This window comes from Thermobia domestica, chromosome 1 (genome assembly GCF_964235325.1).
Source record: "Thermobia domestica chromosome 1, izTheDome1.hap1.1, whole genome shotgun sequence".
Lineage (NCBI taxonomy): Eukaryota > Metazoa > Arthropoda > Insecta > Zygentoma > Lepismatidae > Thermobia > Thermobia domestica.
In genome coordinates, this window is record NC_137454.1 from 11,949,986 (window position 1) to 11,971,768 (window position 21,783).

A 21,783-nucleotide genomic window follows, 5' to 3' on the forward strand; every position below is an offset into this window, starting at 1 on the left:
AATGAGAGGGTGTTAGAAATGGTAGGGGAGAAAAGAACAGTTTTAGGTGTTATTAACAAGAGGAAGAGAAACTGGTTGGGACTTTGACTAAGAAGAAACTGAATCATGAGGGACGTGCTAGAGGGTATGGTGGCAGGAAAGAGAGGGAAAGGGCGAAGAAGATTACAGTTAATGAACGATATCAAAATAGAAAATTCGTACGTGAAGTCGAAGAGATTAATGGAAGACAGGATCTTGGAAGCTTCTTAGTTGCAGCAAGGGACTTGCCAATAATGGAAAAATGTCTATGATGATGAATATTATTGTCTTAATGAAAAACATAATTAGTATTTTTTTTTTAATGTTTCAACTTAATAGGTGCCGGGGATTTCTTTTCTTCCCGCAAATGCTAATATCACAATATTGTAGAATTTTTGGCGAGTGAAACGAACAGTCACAGCGAGAATTTAATATCATTTTGAAGAAATTGTAACCGAAAAGTGTTTAAAGCTTAACTGAAACTACATGACATCCACTGTCTTCTGGTACGCCGTTTGATGGGGAAAAAACAAAGAAGGTAAATACGTCTGCTGCATCAAATACTAATTAATTCGAAGGCAACACAAAAGTGCGGTAAGAAAGAGCTGGCTACTGGGTAAGTTTGCAATCAAAGCAGGTATATACAACGCTGTAGTGTGATTATCATGTATACTTGCACATATATATACACATCTACATTCTCTCTCTCCCTCTCTCTCTCTCTCTACAAGAAACAGGCATCGACTAAATTGCAGGTTACACCTTAAGGGAACGCAGGAGGTTGTGTGTCATAGAAAGGAGTGGGAGAGGGTACAGCGAGTGCTAGTTGTTATGCTGGAAATCGCTGAGTAATAACAGAGTACGTACGAAATGCACTGTGGAAGCAAACGTATGTCTATTTGAAATTATCTCGCTTCAGGTGGACACATTTTGATTGTTGTACAACAAACAACATTAACAACAAAACAGCAAACACATCGAACAAAGACAGTCTTCTCCCTCCAAAGATGAAAGAAAAGAAAGAGATATAATTCTGGTAGAAACAGCGTCATTTCATTAGTAACAGCGGTTGCTTTTGTTTAACGAATTTTGTTGATACATAAAAATATTAATGTCTTTGTAAAACTTAGGAGTTTTGTTTAGTGTTCAACATTCGGAATCTTTAAAACTAGTCATATTCTTTGAAATTTTAATTAAATATTATGGTTTACTTAGGGATAACATTTTATTTAAAACGCATATAAATAACAGCAAAACATTTTTTAAAAAGTCCATAAAACACGAAAGTGACTGTGTTTGTGATTTAACTTTTGCACCAACCAACCGATCTGATCAAATTTTCAACATAGATGAGGCTCAGTCCTGGGATGGTTCTTATCATTTTACTTTGAGATTACAACTTAGGTGAGGGGGAGAGGATATATTTTAAAATGATGGAAAATGACCGATATTACGGTAGTATTGAATCCATAGTCTTCGGAGTTGCTGAGATGAACAGTGATACTTTCGATGCCATTTAAATCCAAATTCAGCCCCATAACTTGAGAGAGGGCGAGGAGAGAGAGAACTCCTTGCTTCTCAGATGGTCAACTTTATGTGGCAATGTCTCGAGTTGGAAATATCGAAAATTTATATGTTCTGGTTGAAAAATACAAGACAAAAAACATCATCTATCAGAGAGTGCTTCAGAAATAGTAGCAAGTGACTAACATAACATATTACTATTTTTTTTCTTATTTTAACGCAGTAAAGCGGGTAAGTGACGGTAATCAATTTATAAATCGTGGCTTTAGTCAATTTAGACCATATAAAGCTTTTATGGGTGGTAGGAAATGATGGCCGGCAAGAAATATAACTTAAACATTAAATAATGCCTTATGCTTTTAGTATTTTCAATGCCTTCATTTCACCCTACCTAAAAATTTCTTCTTTAAGGGCATTTTATTTGTTAAAAGAAAGGTTTCTAAACGTTTTATTCAATACTGTACAATCCATTCGTTACTCCTAACTTTCTTACCATGAAAAAACTATATGATCTCAATATGCGAACTTATACTATTGCTGTTTACAAGACTTAAAATAGTTAATTCTAAATTTTTGCAAAAAGTTCTTCGAAAGGGTGAAAGAACATTGCTAAACTTTTTTCGTTAAAGGCGCTAAACAAAAGTCTAGAATCCAAGAACCGCTGGAATATACTAAAACACTGCTTAATTAACTGACCCTGGCTGTACACAATCTAAATACATTTGCAACAACTTGATTAATTTAACTTCTTCACGGACATGGCATCAAATGATGCCACATAATTATCGGGAAAATAATCCGTTTTTTTTTTTTCGCGAAGAAGAGTGCGAACTGAACGTAAGTAAAAACAAGTGCTTCAGAATATTATTTTTACTTACCTTCGGTTCGCACTCTTCTTCGTGAAAAAAATTCAGATTATTTTCCCGACAAATTATGCGAAATGTATTGAAATTGTTAGGATTAATGCCCCATGGTTATGCTCTTTGCGCTAAAGATGACTGATGAATGAAAATGAATTATTGTGAAATTAAATTTCGTTGTAAATTTTTGTCCTCTCCACCAGGAATCGAACCCATGACAATATACATCAAACACATCATTTTCTATGAACCTTTAACAGCAAATTACGTCTCTATGAGTAATAGAAATCAAACACAGAATATATATATCAATAAGTTGCTGCAAGGAAATTTGCACTTTTGTTTACGAATCGAAAGTGGAAAAGTTTACATGTGTAACACAAGTTGGCGAACGTGCAAAGATGCATTGCCATTAAGTTCTGTATATAAAATATTATCTATAGTGTTGGTAATCCACAAGCTTGCATTACTATATGTTTAATGCAAGAATAAATATGGTAATTAAGAAGCAGCATCAGTAACGTATAAAGAATAATAGATTTATTCTAGTATTAAGAGCAATAATATTATAATATTGAAACCATTTTGCTTGGTTCCGTGGTGATCTTTCCAGCCGGTGTTGCCCAATTCTGAGAGTCTCCTATTAGTACGATATATACAGGGTGAGCAGAAAGTCTTGCCCTGATTACAAAAATTTATTACAGAAGAACCGTTTGACATGATAATGTAAATACTGATCAGTTACATAGGTTAGTATTAAAAGTTTTTTTTTAAAAGACCAGTTACGTTACTTATGTTACTAATGAGCGATTTGCTTTCGTGATACCACAGCACGCATTGCGCTTTCTCCTGCTTCTATGCCATGTCGCCAACTAACGCGCGCGCGCCAAGTAACGTACTGCGTCACTCTTGTGTAGCACTAGCGCCATCTATTGGTCTTTAAAAAAACTTGTAATACTAACCTATCTAACGGACCAGAATTTGCATTATTCTGTCCAACGGTTATTCCGTAATTAATTTTTACAATCAGGACAGGACTTTATGCTCACGGTGTGTTATGAAAAATACTGTACGATAGTGATTGCATAGTGCGTGATAAAATGGGAGTTTGAACGGTCGCCAAATTTTGCTCCAGATGCTCATTGGGTTGTGTCATATAATACGAGAAACATAAACACTGTTGGAGTGGGGAAGGCTATGCAACTGCTTGACAGATAGACTCTCAAGGTGACTCTATGCAATAAAGCGAATAACTAATATCAAAACGTCTGGAGGTATAAGGACGATGCAAGTCCAAAGCTATAGATGCAAGAGAGCTTGTAACTCGACGTAGTGCAGTGGTATACATAAAGCTATGCTGGATAGGGACTTGGAGTATAAACAGAGGACTTGGCAACGCAATGTAACAACAAGGAGTAACTCTTAAGTTTGAATGTCTTTAAGACCGAGACCACCACTAAGTTTTGGTAAACAAACAGTCGCGTGATCCACCCGTCGACAATGATTCTGCCACTTTAGTTGTTCTGTGTGATTTCGTATTATACTGGCGTATTTCTTTTTCAAAGAAAAAAGTTATGTAAGAAACTAAGACAACCAAAATGAAAAGATTTAAACTGTTAGATCTTTCTACAAGACCCACATGCCAGACTTTACTTTGATTAATAAGAGCAACTAATGCACACGTTGTGGTATGAAAATTGTAATCTGTAGTATCTACAATGCGGCGTAACCATGTAAAGTCTAATATTTTAATATGATCAGTAAGAGGAATCGAAGGCCTCTGTTGGCCAGCTAGGTTTTAACACAACAGACCCGACTTTTGTGTGTTTAACATAGTATCTGAATTGCGTTCATGGAAATTCAATATGTGCCAGTTTTTGTGAACTGGTAATAAAACAATGTATATCGTCAATATATGTCTGTAATTGTAAGTTGTTGTACCAATATGGATGCCTTGAATGTGGGTTCCAATGTTAAAAGAAAGGGAACGAAAACCAATTTATATATAATAGAAGACAAGGGACAACCTTGTGCTACCCCCCCCCCTACGTACACTGATAGGTTTAATAATGACATCATTAACTGAAAATTAAGAAAACCGCCTTTAAAACCAAAGTTTTCAAGCATTTCAAACAGATAAATATGCTACAACCTGTCGAATGCTTTATACAAATCAAGAGTTAGTATGGCGAAATGTGGAAAACTATTTTTGTTATATCAATGAATACCATCTCATATATTACTTAAAGCTAAGTGTAATAGTTTGGCATGTTTTAAACTATTCCACTCCATGTATTTATATAAGAGCAGAATTTAAAACGGTTATAAACGGGAGGCAATGAAACGCGACAAGAGTTTCTGGTTGAAGAGATTTCTCTGGTTGAAGAGAGTTTCTGGTTGAAGAGGCCTTCATTGAAGAGATTTCGTCCCACTTGTTTTCATCTGCATGTTTTAGGAAGTTATGATTGAAAGATAACTTAAGCCTTTCTTTAAGTGCGTCACTGTGTTATGTTTCTGGTGCAGATGCTGATCACTATAACGTATGAAACTGTGCAATATATCGATTTCAAATATTTTTGGCTGAGCATTATCAATGCATAACTTCCAGAAGTTTAATTTCTTAATCATAGATTCAATTTTGTCTGATATCTATTACAGATTAGAGATTTCTCGTCTCAGAAATAAGACAAGAGTTGAGACGAAGATAACATTTTTAAGTTCGAGACGGAGCGGGAAACATGACAATTATAATCTCATTTTTGAGACGAGAATCTAAACTAGGTGAAAAATTTTACAATAAGTTTTACTAGTTCACAATAAGTTTTAGATCTCAAAACAGAAGTTCAGCTATTAGCTACCAAGTTCTCATTTAACCATCACTTTCTCAGTATATACTCCAATTATTACCAATGATTATATGTTGTTATCCCACAGCCTACGTGAACCTCTCGTGACACAAAATGGGGCCGCAGCGGCTCAGTGATACAGCGCTCACCTCTAGTGCCTTCTGTTTTAGGGTCCTTGATTCGATCTCACCTCTTACCAAGTGAGCTTTGTAGTGGAAAACACCGTGTGTGTGTGTGTGTGTGTGTGTGTGTATGTATGTGTGTGTGTGTGTGTGTGTGTGTGTGTAGGATTTCTCGGGATCTTTCACTTTCTTCATCCCACCATTAAATTTATTGTCATCATTATTGCCTTCTTTAGCCTAGGCGGCATAACCATGAGACGTAAAACTTCCATATCATTTTTCGTGACACAAAAAAGGATTCTGAAAACTTGTAGATGAAATTAAGAAAAAAAAACGGGGCATAAAATCTAGCCATAATTTTACAAAAGGAAATGAAAAAAATTTCAAGACGAGATGAAACTTTTAGATCATTTACGAAATGGGATTAGGGGAGAAAACCTTATTTCTCTTGTTATCTCGGTTTGTGAAAACCTTATTTCCCTTGTTATCTCAGTTTGTGAAAACCTTATTTCTCTTGTTATCTAGGTTTGTGAAAACCTTTTTTCTCTTGTTATCTCGATTTGTGAGTGACAGTACTCTGTATTTTCCGCATTTCTTTCGAAAATAATGATTAAGGGTGGATTTTTTAAAATCTAAATTTAGATGGTACGATATACAAATATTTTTTAAGTTGGCGGGTTGCAGGACGCGCTAGACAAAGCCTATTTTTACCACTGTTCATTCGCTATATTAACTGTTTCCTTTTCTTTTTAATCATCACATGACATTTCAGAATGATACTGCTACAGGGTGTTCAACATACAATGCAACCCGGAGTCTTGGATAGTAGATCTTTTGAACCTGAAGCGATACAAAAATAATGGTAATACTCAGCGGCGGCTGGTACTATATGTTGCATGGTTGTGAAACCGAATATTTTTTTAATACTAAAGATATTTTTAAGTATTAAAGTACTGTATCAGTAAAAAATAAACCTTTACTCTTGAGCGCAAAACAGTATTGATGCATTTCTTTAAAAAATCAATTTTAAAAAAACTGAGAGAAAAAGAGAGTTTTACATTTCTAGTTGCATCGAGCGTTGCCACTGGAAGCATTAACATTGAGTATATAGCAGTGAGATCCTATCTCTTAACGTGAGGATGTGGATTTATTCTTGCATCGCTGCTATCCTCCGGTATTGCCCTCTTCCAGTTGCTCCTTCGTCCGCAACTGGTATATGATCAGCTTCTGTAGTAGTTACGAATTCCTCCGATTGACTCAATTGATAGGGTGGGTGAGATATAGACGCTTGGATGAAAGAAATTATTCACAAAGCAGAAACTCGCAAAGAACAAATACGCGTCTGGTGGAAACAGCGACGGATCCAGGCTGCATGTTGGGGGAGGGTGGTCGTTCGAAGTCAATAGATTTTATTTTACATTTATAATATTGTAATGTCCGACGTGATGTAGTGAATAAACAATTCTACACGGCAGTGTTTACAAACACCAATACGTGGTTTGGCAAGAGGATTTCACACCAGATGGATCTACAATCACCTGCAGACGTCGGGCTTCTGGCCCCTCCCACGGAGCAGCAGCACCACCGCCACCCAACGAACCCTATAAATGGGCGAATTCTGTATCAGTTTTCTGGTGACCCTCCTACTGTTTGCCACGGAACATTAGGAGTAACCACCCCCAGGCCTCTAGTCTGCTACGGGACTACGCCTATCATATCTCCTGGCTTAGCCGCTACGGGGCTCTGTCTGGGAATCCTAACCTCAGCCACTTAGCCTGCTACGGGGCTCTGTTGGCCACTTAGCCCTCCTCTGCTTGCTACGGAGCATTGGATCTCTATCTTCCCTCTGCTTAGCCTGCTACGGGGCTCTGTAGAGATCCTGTCTGCGACCTTACGGTCAAGGACTACCTATAACTAACTTTGTATACAGAGAAATTATTTGTACAGTATTTTGTAAAATACTTTTATAGTGAAACTTTTATAGCAAAAGCCGGTAGTGGGAGTCGATTTCGGACACTCTTTTTATTAACGCTCTACCTATACCTATATGGGACGAAGTTTTACAATATAAAAGTGAAAATTCTTGAGATAGGTTTTATTTTTAAAGTCAAAAATATCCTGTTCTGGGGAGGGGGAGGGATCGAGTCTCGAAGAAGAAAATGTCTTACCATTGGTCTAATTCTTAGCTCTGTCTTTCGTGCACATGCTCTAGTGTTCGATTTCTGGCGGAGAGCATAAAAAATTAATCTCAAAACATTCACTTTCAATACTCACCTGTCTTATTTAGCCTAACCGTGTGCGTGGGTTTTCTCGGGGTTCTCCCGTTTCCTCCCACTTTCTTCATTCCACCATTTCATTCATCTCTCATCATCACCGTCTCCTTTAGCCTAACCGGCATAACCGTGGGACGTAAAACTTAAAAATTCCATTTCATTTTTTTATTTAGCCTAAATTGCTGGAATGTTAAACTATTATTTTTTTTTCATTTTCGAAGGAAAAAATCTTATGCTTTTTTATAGTGGAACAGAAGACAAAAATACATGGTTACTGAAAATGGAGTTTTTGTCACTTACATTCATATAAAAAAAATGCTAACAAAATGCATATTGTCGGAGAGAGGTGTCTCTGTACCCTAACGAAAATAAAGCGGAAAATATTTGCAGTAGCGATGCTTTTTATTCAGATAAACTTGGCGATCAGCATTTCAGATTTCAATGAAGTCGTAGAAAAAATTGAAGCTCGAAAAGAACGAAGAAAGACCTTCCATTTTAAAATAATGCATAGTTTACGTAATTAAATAATTCTGATTAACTGCGTGCATGATTATATGCAATTTTCTTGCTTTCTTCTTCTTTTTGGGTTAACGATATCATTCATGGCTTACAGCACATGCTATATATTCGATTTATCTCTTGTTCAATAACATGAACGAAGAAGTTTTGTATATAAATAGTATATAAACTTACATTGATAGTGGTTATTTGGGAAAAAGGAAATAGCTTATATATTACATCAATATTAGAGAATACACTTTAATCAATAAATATACAAATGGGGCTTAAAAGGACTTTCCTCTTCATATTTCCTGAATATGTTTTGGATAAGACTCAAGAATGTTAGGGGAGGGGAACACTTGCGCGTACCTACATACCTTTGATATTGCAACATTTCAACCGGTGCTTCTACAGATCAAGAACCGCTGCTGGTAATACCAAAATGAAACCTTGTTTATGCATATATTTTTAAACTAGGAAGCAACGATTAAAATACACTAGGAACCACACTGTGTTGCTAGATGTAACCGAAGGTGGAAATCATTCTTTTTTTTTTTTTTTTTTTTTTTTTTTTACAAAACACGTAAATTGACTCATAACTCATAAGTGTGGATGTTCTGTCGTTAATTTTCAGGTTGTTTGGTTGGAGTAGCTTGTACACTATGGGACAGAAAAAAGAAGTTCTCATTTCCACCCATAACTAGTCGGATGAGACCTCTGTAAGAGGGAACTAGGGAAATCGTAGTTTTCATAAATTTACACTGAATTGGCAACACTGCATATGTTTCAGCGCATCAAAAGATGTATTAAGGACCTGTCTACATTATGCAATTCTTGAAAATAACGAAAAAGAAACTTTGAAATTATCGTGTTAAAACTTTTACTTACATGCACCCGCTAACACTGCTATTATCACAAAATGAATTATAAGCTCTACAGCAGATGCCCCCTGTTTTGATTCAAACACTGGTTAACACGTTTTATCATGTTGGCAGCAACTTTACGAGAGTAGAAGTGTTAATGTTCTCAATGCAAGTGCGAATGTTCGTTTCCAGATCTTGTATAGTTCGAGGATTATCCCTCTCGCTCCCTTAGAAATGAATAGCAGTGTTCGTTTCAGATCGTATCGCTTCAGATTCAAAAGTTCTACTATCCCAAACTCTGGGTTGCATTGTATATTGGACACCCTGTAGTTATATATTTGCCTATTTGTTGTATTCTTTTCTGTCATTAAATATCCATGACGCTCAAGGCTTAGAAATGAATAGAAATATCTTCTATACAAAATCACAAAGTAAACCAATAATTATATCGCGACAACCCAAACGACAGCTATATTTTTACTCGTGCTTTTTATTTTCATTTTTTTACCTTCCCTCAAATAGTTGTTTTAATTATATTTTTCTTAATAAATAAAAAGGAGGAAAACACACGTTAGAAAAGTTTTCTTTTTTTTTAAATAAAAAGATCCATGAATAACAAATATATATTAGAAGCTATCCATAAGCCAAACAAGCAAAAAAAAAAAGTCTATATCGCGTGCACATTTAACGCGCCTGTGTCTTGTATTTTATGCCAATCAGAATATTCTGCTTGTTATAACTTATGATGTCTTTCTTACTACTAAACATTAATTTTGTTGTTCTTGTTTTGTTTTTTCATTCACATGCAATGTTTCTTAACTAGACTGACAATATATACGTAGAACATTTCGTTTGTAATGTAAAAGCAACGCAGCACAAATAATATCACAGAAATGGCAGAAATACTAAGCACATCAAGGTGGTTAGAAATACTAAACACATCAACGTATTGAATAATTAACGTATCAATTTTAAAATATAATATATAATAATAGTAATAATAATGGGGCATAGTAGGACAGTGGCAGCACAATTACCTCTGATGCCAAGGGTCCCTGGTTAGATCTCTGGTCATGTGACTTTATGGTGGGCAATATCGTGTTCTTGGGTTTTGTCACGGTTCTTCCCTATTTCCTCCCACTTTACCATTCTACTAATTCCTCCATAAGCATTCACTTATATCAATCACCCATCCCGTTTATCCAACGCCATAATCGGGGACGCAAAAAATCAGCTACTATTATACTACCACTACTACTAACTAATAATAATAATAATAATAATAATAATAATAATAATAATAATAATAATAATAATAATAATAATAATAATAATAATAATAATAATAATAGGTATTCTGCAATTAATAGCACGCCCTTGGCGCAAATGGAAATCTCCTATAGCATTGAAGCAAACATCTTCGTCTTGACGTACGCCTCTTCTTCTCTCCCGCCTTTTCTCTTCCACCATAGCCTCTATCACATACTTCGAGACAATGTCTCCCTTAACGATCTTTTGACCACATTTAATATTTCTCTGTCCTTCTATACCAGCGTTTCTCAACCGGTGTGCCGTGAATGGGCCGCTGCTGTGCAGCGTGGAATCGAAACAAAATTATTAATTTTATAGCAATCAAATTGCAATACGTAGGGAAAAATGTATATTTGTATTTCACATTACTAGGAACCTCTACTATGAATCTACAATTTTAAGTTTTATACCGGATTACTGTTCTGTACATTTCTAATGTTCAAAAAAGTATTTGTTATAATTGTTATGACCATTATTGCTTCTTTATTGTTGCAGACTACTTCGTATCTTGAAAATATAAAATATCATTCAATCCTTTCGACAAATTACCTACATTTGTGTTTTAAAAGTAAAAGAGATTTGTTTGTTCGTTCGTAATTTAGTGATCCTCCTTCTTAGTAAAAGGTTGGATACAGTTTTTTAAACAGAAAGCGTATTTTTAGAAACCTGAGTCAAATATTTCATTGCAATTGTTTTCTATTTTTAAATTAGAATGAAAAATAAGCATAATGCGGAAAAAACTATGGCGAAAACCAAGGCGGAAAAAACAATGAAAGAGCTTTCTTCTCTGAGAGGAGATCAATAATCACAGAAAAAATACCACAGTGTTTCATATTTACAAATAATAATATCTATAAGTGTGCCGCGAGAATCCAGGTAACACCCATAGTGTGCGGCAAGTTGAAAGAGGTTGGGAACCGCTGTTCTATACTATATCTAGAACGACATTTCGGAGTTTTAGTTTCAGCGTCAAGTTTGTGGATTCCCAGTATGAAATCACATTGAGTGTGTCAACGTTCTCGCAAATAATGACCTATACGCACACTCTTTAGAAATGTCCAGATTGTTATTCAACTTTGTTATCATCAGGGCCCGGATCTTGTTGGCCTAAAATTTTCTAAAAAGTGACCTATAAAATGAAACTAAAATTCCTGTAAAATGACCCTAAAAATCACAAAAATTGACCTTAAAACTTGCGTTTTCTTAAACGTTTATTTCGTTAAACATTGACATTTTTTAATATCCATTAGATTTTTAATTAACATTTCTCCCTCATACTGAAAAAAAAAAGTTTCAGTTAGTTGCACGCCATTGATCATTTATTTCTATTGATCAGTCATTGTACGGCATTGTAGGTACTGAAAACGTCAATTCACTCCCGAGTTGAAACTAGGAAGCACTCTTAAACAATGAAAGTTCGCAAGTGTAGACTACATGAGAATAATACATGAAACCCTGTTTAAAATCTTTTTATGCCTTCTAATCCATTTTTAGTTATCCAGGTGATCACATCCTTTGTGGTCAACAACCCAAAACTATCTGTTTGGCTCCCTAGCAACCCCCACCTTTCGTTAACCAGCTACAGTTTAGTTTTCATTAGCTTGTTAAGAATGCAGTTTTTTCATCCCAATAGTCAGGAAGCAAGAAAAGGGATTATTCAACTTCGTCTTTTCCACATCCGTAAACCGTGTTCATTTAAAGATTTCCTTATGTAGAAGAAAAAGAATAAAAACTCCACAAGTGACCTAAAAGTTACCTTAAAACATTAAAAAATGACCTGAAACTTCAAAACGGCAAAAAGTGACCAAAAGTTGACCCTAAAAAAGATATTTTTAGAACCTAGAGTTGATGGATAACGTTTTTACTTGAACTTGCCTTGTCCTATGCGTCACAGAAAAAAGTTGATTGTCAACAAGATCCGGGCCCTGGTTATCATGTAGGCTATAAGGAAAATCATACATAACAACTAGGGGCTAGAGCTGAATTGTATTCACAAGGTTACGGCGTATGTTGATGATGTAAATCTGATGGTGGATGATAGCAGAACAATAGTAAGAAGTGCAGAGATCTTATTAAACGCTTGCAGGGACATGGGTTTAGAAGCAAATGCAGAGAAAACTAAATACATGAAAGTTTGTCAGGATAGTAATACTGCAAATTGATACACTAAAATAATCAAGTAATACTTTCGACAAAGTGAAACTATCAGATATCCAGGATCAATATTAACAGACCAAAACCATATTCAGAAAGGAAGAAGTTAAACGTCGACTAAAAGCAGGGAATTCGTGTTATTATTCAGTTCAAAATCTTTTGTCATCGTGAATTCTGTCGAGGAATGTGAAGCTTAAAATATTTAAAATGATAATCATGCCTGTTGTGCTGTATGATTGTGAAACATGATCGATTAACTCTGAGGGAAGAACGTAGAGTGAAATTATTTTAGAATAAAATCCTGAGAAAACATTCGGACCCAAGAGGAACAAAAATGGAGAATGGCGGAAACTTCATAACGAGGAATTGCATAACTTGTACCGTTTACCAAACATTGTTAGGGGATCAATTCTAGGAGGCTCAGGTGGACAGGTCATGTACGCTTTCAAAGTTTCAACTGGAAATCGAATCAGAAAACTACCATTAGGAAGACCTAGGCGCAAATGGGAGGACAATATTAAGATGTATCTAGCAGATATAGAAATACGAAGTAGTAAGTGGATCCAGTTGTCTAAGGACAGAAGTAAATGAAGAGCTTTCATGAACATGACATTGAACCTCAGGATTCCATAGACCATAGAGCTATGTCAATTATTAAATACTTTGATGTGTAGAATTTCTGCAGTTTTTGTGGTATTATTATTTGTATTGCGTTGCATTTACATTACAAATGACATGTTCTACGTATAAAGTGCATATCGCATGTGAATGAAAAAGCAAAAACAACAACAAGAACAAGAAAATTAATATTGAGTATAAGAAAAAACATCATAAGTTATGAGAAGCAGAGGATTCTGATTGGCATAAAATACAACGCACAGGTGCGTTAATTACGTACGCGGTATAGACAGTTTTTTGCTTATTTATTTTATACATAGATTCTAATATATACTTGTTATTCATGAATATTTTAATTTTTTGAAATTTTTCTCCTTTTTATTTATTAACAAAATATAATTAAGACAATTATCTGAGGGACGAGCAAAAAACGAAAATAAAAAACGCAGGTAAATGTATTACTTTTGATAGTTGCGTCGTCGCCATATACGAGTAATTAATGGTTTAACCGACCATTTGCATAGACGATATCTCAATCATTTTCTGAGCGTTCAAGCAATAACATTTAATGACATAGAATATACCAAATTGGCCAATGAATAACTAGCAGTATTATTCCACAATATCATGTGATAATTAAAAAAAAAAAAAAAAAAAAGAAGTTAATATGGCCGAGTAAACACTGACGAAGATAGGCTTTTTTTTTCTAGCACGTTCTAGTTCCTCAACTCAAAATATCGTGCTATCTAAATTTACGCGAGAAAGTTTCAAATAAAGAAATCCACCCTCAATCATTATTTTCGAACGAATTGTAAAAAAAAAAAAAAACAGAACTGTTACCCACGAAACAACATGACGAGAATAGGTTCATTATCTTGTAAATTTTGTGAAAGTTTTTGACTAGTTTTCTAATTTTTTTCTAATCTCCTTTTCTAAATTTATTATTTTATTTTATGCCCTCATTTTCCATTAATTTCATCTATAAGTTATCAGAATTCTTCTGCATCACGAGAAATTCACGAAGGGTGTGATATAACAGCATGTAAATATCGGTAAACAATTGAAGTATACTCTGAAAAAATTGTTCCGGTTGCTAAGGAGTGTTATGTCAAAACTCGGTTCTTAGTAGCAGAATTTCTGTTAAAAATTATCCTTTTTTGAAGAAATTCTTTGAGTTAATAGTTAAGCCATACTTTGTTCTTTTAACCCATCTGTGGACTATTACTTACCGAGAAAATTGGGAAACAATTCATTCGGTTAAGTAAACCCGTTAAAAATGATTTGTTTTGGAGTCGAAGATGTGAAAAGAAAAGCTCTGAAGCAAAATAAAATGCGCCTACGTACAAAATTTCAACCATATTAGTCCATTTGGAAGGTCTCTAATTGTGTTGAAATGATAGAAGTGTTCCCATTATTAAATTCTTACTTGTAAGTAGAGAAGCCAGAATTGACATGATTTTCCGTAGAGCATTAGAATAAATGCTTTGGTAGCCAAGAGTGTTAAGCTGTTACCCTATTGATCCGTGGATAAGTGGTTCATATCGTGTTAATTGCGTTTCAAAGTTTTATGTCATTTTCCTTAATGGCTTATACGTAGTCAACTAAACGGCGTGACAAACATCTTGGCATTTGAAGGCGGCGCTCCAAGTTCCCTTTAAGAGTCTTTATCCCGGCGAAATTAAAATACCTCTAATTTTACAGTAATTATGTGATATCTTCAAATAGATAAAAGATAAATGAAATATGAAACAAGAGCGCCCTAAACAATATTATTTTACGTGAGGTACCGTTATCACAAGTCACCTAGCGGCTTTCTGTTTTCAGCTGTTTAGAAACACGAAAATAAATGCCGATTTTCAAAATGGCTCGAAATCGAAAGCAGATGAGTGAGTCTCATGTAAAATAATATTGTGTAGGGCGCTCTTGTTCCATATTTCAATTATCTTTTATCTATTTGAAGATATCACATAATTACTGTAAAATTAGCGGTATTTTAATTTTGCCGGGATGAAGACTCGTAAATGCTGCTAGCAAATGAGAGGCCTGCGGTTTTGCCATGTTTATTTTGTACACATTCTCTTCAGTCTATTCCCTGCCACCTGATCGCGCTGTAGTTCGTCTGCTTAGCTAAGTCATAGCCGCACCCCTTTGCCACTTGGCAACGTCGCGTCAGAGCTTGCGTTTTATTCGTTTAACTGAAATACCAAGATGTTTATCACAGGCTTTAACTATTCGGTTCAATGAGCACAGATTAACTAACCGAGTAGCACTCGGTTGCAGTAATCGAGATCTCGGTGTGCTATATATTGACGAAGCAAAGGAAGTCGGTTACTGGTAAACCGAATTTTGGCTACTTTGACTCTGAAAATTTTCTCAGTATAAAGTGTAATGATTTGTATATCTTTAAACGTTAATAAATACTGTTTATTTTGTTCGTATAATCATTTTATATACAGGGTGGCCCAAAACTATACACCACTGTATTGATCAAGTATAACATTCTAGTTTACAGGTTTATTTGCTTCGGCTCTTCCGAGCATAAGATGTAAGCAATAACACATTAAGAACAGATAATAAAGAAACTAAGGCTACCTGATGGGTAGCAATAAGAAATGAAATAAAATGCAGTACGGTACTGTATACTTACTTTTGGACTCACTCTGTTTATATGGAAGAGTGTTTGAAATCTAAGATTGGTGTTGACCACAAAGCTCGTGAAATGTCTAGTCTCATTTTCGAGGTGAGACGAGGAATTTCTTGTTTTATGTTGGGCAACATTTTTAATGCTAAGACATTTAAAATTGAAAAGAAGTTAGCAAAGATATGAAATTCAATTCTAAATATTTAGCCTCGTAGAGAAGTGACATTCCAGTTGATAATTTTAAATGATAACAGAATTTTATTATTATTATTATTATTATTATTATTATTATTATTATTATTATTATTATTATTATTATTATTATTATTATTATTATTATTATTATTATTATTATTATTATGGGATAAGGGTGGAATATAGAACACTTTTTGGTTTTCCACTGTCAATCGAAAAGTCGGTGACTGAATATTTTCGCGTATAGCGTAGGTACAGTTAAATTTCTATCTTCGTTTTACTTAACGCATTTTCAAACAGCACAGTAATTGTGAAATTATACACAATGCAAGATTGAGGGCTTGGGAAATAGTTTGGTAATATGGAACAATTGTAAATTTTAAAATGAGAGAGAGCAAGGGCGTCATTTAGGGGAGAGCAGTGAGGCAGTTGCTCCCCCTGAGTTTGAGATGTATGTAGATTTTATCAATAGAATAGTAGTAAATAAGTGAAAAACGTGAAATTTTACTTATATCAAGGGGTGTTGCCCCCCAAGCAAAATCTGAAATGACGCTCCTGAGAGAGAGTTCTCTCATCTTTACCCAATATACAAAACCTTACAACACAGGCTTGAACTACGTATAAATTTTATCACAAAATGAAATGTGAAGAAAGTACTACGCTAGTAATTATACCCTAAATGTTAATTTAGTAAAAACATAGACATATGCACTCAGAACTGAAATATGACAATTATTTTCAAATGATTAAGCTACTATTAAGAAAAGTCATAAATATAAGTGTCTTTGTCACATGACTAACAATTAAGATGAAACCAACACTGACACATTAAGCATTGAACTCATTTGACAACATTTGGAACAACATTAAGCTTTGAACTTATTTGGTATGAACTAGTTAGCCGAAAGTTAGTACTGCTCTAAAATTATAGAAAGCTAGCTTGTTTAGTTTTATTTTTAAACTATAATTTATCTTCTCTGACCTTTATGAATTTTATTTTTTAAAAAATTAAATCAGCTTAAAACATGAGAGATAAATCAGATTTAAAAAAAACTTTTAGGTTAACTACCCACGGTTATGCTTGTTAGGCTAACAGAGACGGATAACTGAAGTAAGTGAATGATGGAAAATTTAGTGTAATGTGAATGTAGGAGGAAACGGAAGTACCCCGAGAAAACCCACGGACAGGATGTTGTCCACCACAAACTTACCTGGCCAATCAGATTATGAGATACGAGAAAATATTATTGATACTAGAAGATGAAAACTTGATTTGTGTCGATCAGGATAAAAAAAAAAACTTGCATAGTCCGTAACCAATAGCAAGTTGTATACGAACTTAATTTGTCGCAGCTAAGAATTTAACAATTAATTTACCAGATTTCGCCTTGGTTCATTAACGAAGCAAATATTTTTACACGTTAGCAAACGTAACGGACGCCAACAAGGAACTTCGCATCAGTTATGACGAACAGCTGCAACATCTTGCTTATGTCACTTATAACTAGCAAAAATATTGTTGATTGACGATAGGAAAAAGATGTAGCAGTAATAAGCTCTGAAAATTCTGTTTGGCTGGAGGTGTTTTGTTTGTATGGTGTTTGTTGTATGTAGCGTGTCGTAATTCTTGTTTCGTTTAGTCAGGGTAATTGATGCGTCAATTCTGACTTGTTTACAACGTCCCATGTTCTTTTTTTTCACTACAAAATATAAGAGCTGCAGTATTTCTTTCTTCCACTCATTACATTTTTGTTTTACGCTTAAAATTCAAGTTCTAGCAAGTATTACGACCAAAAATCTATTCACTAGGATTATTGGGGATTAGAAGCTCCCTACGAAATTAATTATATATATATATATATATATATATATATATATATATATATATATATATATATATATATATATACAAGGGCGGATCCAAGGGGGGCTAAGGAGCTATAGCTCCCCTTTGACAATCAGGTTTACACTGGATAAAATGGGCTTCAATTCAGCTTTACACTGGATAAAACGGCAAATTTTGGTTTAGCCCCTCTCTTGATCATATCCTGGATCCGCCACTGTACATATATATATAATTATTTTGTGAAGAATATTTAGTATTGGGGTGTAAATATAGAATTGAATTTTTAATTATAAGTTTTTGTGTTTATTTAAATTTTAAGTTGATTTTTAATAGGATGTTGCGAGAGATAGAGAAAAATATGGATTGAAGAGAACAAGAAACAATAATTGAGTGATAAAGAGGTTTTAATTTTATTATTTGTTTTTATAATGAGTATAAAGGTTGTGCTTGAGATATGAAGCAAGGAATTTGAAACGATTAGATACTATTACTGCTACTATTTGGTATACTACAATATATTTGAAAATTCAATGGGAACATGTAAAATAAAATACTTAATCTCTTTGTACTACCGGTTATATGAATAGATACATCATGTTCGTGGGTTTTCTCGGGGTTCTCCCGTTTCCTCTCAAATTTTCATTCTACCGATTTTTCCATCATCAATCACTTGCCTTAATCATCCGTCTCCCTTAGTCTAAAGAATATAAACGTCACACATTCAACCGACTCGTCATATATGTACATAATTCGATGTTATTTTGTAGATTTTACTTTATGTGTACTAAAGTTACAACTAACAACAACTTTATGGCCTAAACCGAAGATTCAATGCCGCGTTCACAAAAGCTCTCCACTGACTTCTATCCTTAGCCAATTGGATCCAGTTTCTACTTTGTATTCCTACTTCTGCTAGATACATCTTAATATTGTCCTCCCATTTGCACCTAGGTGTTCCTACTGGTCGTTTTCCGATTGGTCTTCCAGTTAAGACTGAAAGCGTTCTTACTTTCTTCCATTCTGGCTACATGACCTGCCCACCTGAGCCTCCTAGACTTAATGACCTTAACAATGTTGGTAAACGGAATAAATTATGCAGTTTGTCGTTATTAAGTTTCCGTCATTCCCTATTCTCTTTCCTCTTGGGTCCGAATATTCGTTTCTGGATTTTGTTGTAAAATATTTTCACTCTGTTCTTCCCTCAGCGATCATGTTTCGCAACCATACAGCACAACAGGCATGATTATTGTTTTATATATTTTAAGCTTCCAATTCCTTGACACAATTCGCGACGACAAGAGATTTTGAACTGAATAACGGGAATTTCCTGCTTTTAGTCGACATTTTATTTCCACATGCATATAGTTTTGGTCTGTTAATACTGATCCTAGATATTTGAAAGTATTCACCTCGTCGAATATATAATTTGATATTTGGACGCATAATTTGCAGTATTATGATCCTGGCGAACTTCCATTTATTTAGTTTTCTCTACATTTACTTCTAAACCCTTGTTCCTGTAAGCATTTAATAAGGTGAATGATAATCTGAGTGATAAAGAAATGTAAATTAACAAAGCATTTTATAAATTACGAATAATAGTTTCGGCAGCGAATAATAATAATAATAATAATAATAATAATAATAATAATAATAATAATAATAATAATAATAATAATAATAATAATAATAATAATAATAATAATAATAATAATAAACCATTATTATTATTATTATTATTATTAGGCCTATTATTATTATTATTATTATTATTATTATTATTATTATTATTATTATTATTATTATTATTATTATTATTATTTTACTATATGGGCATGAATTCCTATTTATACATGGCTACCGTCTCAGTGTACCATCTAATTGCGAATAGTAAGCGGTCACACTTATAGATGTCACTAGTTGCGATATCGCTTACCTACCTGACGACATTAGATGTCGCTAGTATGCAGGCAATAGACTGAAATAGTGTGACGTCACATCCTTTTCGTTGCCATGGTGATCGCCATTTTATTTTCTATACAAACACGAGCGAAGGCTGAGAAATAACGCATAAATGGTGATATGTTATGTATTTGATTGTAAGCATTAATGTAATTGAACAGAAATGGAACAAGCAATATCGTAGAATTCTTTACTAAAGATTTTCGATAGTCTGTAGGCAACATAAAATTCTTAATCGTAAACTTAAAATTACTAAGGCAAAATAAATGAGCAAATATGATTCGATTAGAACACACAATTGTAATATTACATGATACAGACAAATCAACACGATCTTTACATAAGGTTTGTTCCCCTTCTGTGTAATACATCGAGGCATTTATATTAACAAATAATGGATAGAAACTTACCTCAACTTCAGTTCTTCATGTTTGCCTCCACTCTGCCTTTTAAATATATAAATTCACCATCATACATTACGGAAGACACGTGATTTGATTCAAGAGCATTTTCGCCTTTTTCCACCAACTTTACTTCGTTCTCAAAGTATTTAAAAATTCTAAATAATTTCACAGCCCTTGTTTACTCAACACCTCATTTACACACTCACGTTTGTATAGAAAACAAAATGGCGATCACCATGGTAACGGAGAGGAAATGACGTCACCACTATTCCAGTCTATTGGTCGATTAAAAACTATTGTAACATTTTCATTACAACTTAAGATTTTTTTTTTCAAAGTAGGACAATGATCATAACGCCATCTAGATCTGAGGATTAATATTTGAGTGATCTATGTTGGTTGATTGATGTATTTGTCATACGAGGCTTAAAAACGTATCTTCTGTGTACTTAAAGAAAAAACAGTTTTTTCACTTCATCATTTGTTCCAAAGCACCTTCCAGAGACAGCCATTTTCAGTGCTGGAAATAAATGGAAATTCGTTGAGTACGAGGTCGGGACTGTATGGTGCATGGGCAAGGCGCTGCAAACCTGGGTCGACAAAATGTTTTTTCGTTGCCTCCCCTAGCAGCAAGAAAGCTGTTGCCCGGTTGATCCGTGCTTGGTTTTTGCCTTTCTACGCTTGCAGTTGAAACGCATGCTTTCATACAACCTGCCTTTTGTTGTACTTGGAAGCAATATTTTAGATCCTTTGCAGAGCGTCATAGCATCACTGGTCGTTCATTGGCTATTGACTTGCCGCCAGCGCAAAATTCTTGCGTCAAGCTTGAATGGAACACTGAATGCAAGGTTACCTCTATGTAACTTTGTTACTAGAATCCAGCTAGCGGAATGATTGCACGTTTTACAATCAAGCTGGATGTAAGCTGGGCCGACTTGCAATTCAAGCTTACAGCAAGCGGTTTGCAAATTGTCTCTGCTACTATTGTCCATACTGGCCGGACACAGAATGACCCGTTCGTTCGAACCTCCTGCTAGCATTCCAATAGCGCCATCTGCAGTTTATTGGTCGTATATCTCTAAATGACGTATAGATGAATCTAAACCTACTGTATGTCTTACTACACGATTTCTCGGGGGGGGGGGAAGGGGGTAGTAGGGAAATTTATTTTAGGATTTCTCCTTGTATATTGTTTCTCTTTGTATATTTTTCTGATTTCTTTTCGTTTTTTTCTTTTTTTCTTTTTTTCTTTTTTTTTGAACAAAGAAGAGCGTTCGTAACCAGATCTTTACTCTTCCCAAAATGAGGAATTTGGTGACGCAAGAATAAGCCAGTCGTTTCCAAATGACCATTGGTTGACGTCAGGGTATGTCTTTACGCTCAGAGTGATGTTAAGGATAAACAGAAGCGAGAAGGAAAGGAGACAAGACGGAAGAAACATGTGAAGATCTGTTGGCAATATACTAGTAATTAAGAATCACTACTCAAGTGTCCACCGATTGTTAATTCGAAATGTGTATTTTGCCTGCCAGCACTGCTTTGCCAACGCCAAGTTGTTCAGACTTTTCCTTAAGTGTATTGGCTAATTTATTGAAACGGAAGAAGCCAATAATGTCATGTAGCATTTAATAGGGGATGATAGGAG